Source organism: Cebus imitator, unplaced genomic scaffold (genome assembly GCF_001604975.1).
Source record: "Cebus imitator isolate Cc_AM_T3 unplaced genomic scaffold, Cebus_imitator-1.0 Scaffold41, whole genome shotgun sequence".
NCBI lineage: Eukaryota > Metazoa > Chordata > Mammalia > Primates > Cebidae > Cebus > Cebus imitator.
Genome location: NW_016107356.1, coordinates 4,641,885 through 4,642,762, shown reverse-complemented (window position 1 = coordinate 4,642,762; position 878 = coordinate 4,641,885).

Genomic DNA, 878 nt, shown 5'->3' with positions numbered 1-878 from the left:
AAATAATTGGAACTACCTAATATGTAGCCTTTGCATACTGGCTTCTTTCACTTAGCAGTATGCATTTAAGATTCCACCATATCTTTTTAGCTTAATACTCCTTTCTTTTTGTTGCAGAATTACATTCCATATTCCACTGTATAGATGTACCACAGCTTGTTTATTCATTCAGCTGTTGAACAGAATCTTAGTGGCTTCCAGTTTTGGCAATTATAAATAAATCTGCTTTAAACATTTACATGCAGAATTTTTATGTGAACATAAGTTTTCAAATCAATTGGATAAGCATCTAGGAGCAGAACAGATGGATTCTGTAGTAAAACTATACTTAGCTTTATAAGAGGCAGCCAAACCCTGCCTTTCAAAGTGGCTGCCCCATTCTGCATTCCCACCAGCAATGAACGAGAGTTCCTGCTGCTCTGCATCTCTGCCATCATTTGGAATTGTCAGGTTTTTGGATTTTAACTATTCTTATAGGCGTGTAGTGGCATCTTGCTGTTGTTTTAATTTGGAACTCTTTAATGACAAATTAATCATTTATTCATCTGCCTATTTATTTTAAAGATGAGGTCTCACTATGCTGCCCAGTCTGGAGTACAGTGGCCATTCACAGGCACATCCATAGCCTGTGACAGCCTCAAACTCCCGGTCTAGAGGAGCCCTCCTGCCTCCGCCTCCTGAGCAGCTGGAACTGCTGTGCCCAGACTTAAATCATGATGAGCATCTTTTTATCTACCATTTATGTATCTTCCTTGATGATGTGTCTGTTCAGATCTGTAGCCCATTTTTAAATTGTATTACTTGCTTCTTTGTTGTTAAGAGTTTTTTTGTTGTTGTTGTTTTTTTTTTTTTTTTTTTTTTTTTTTTTTTTTTTTTTT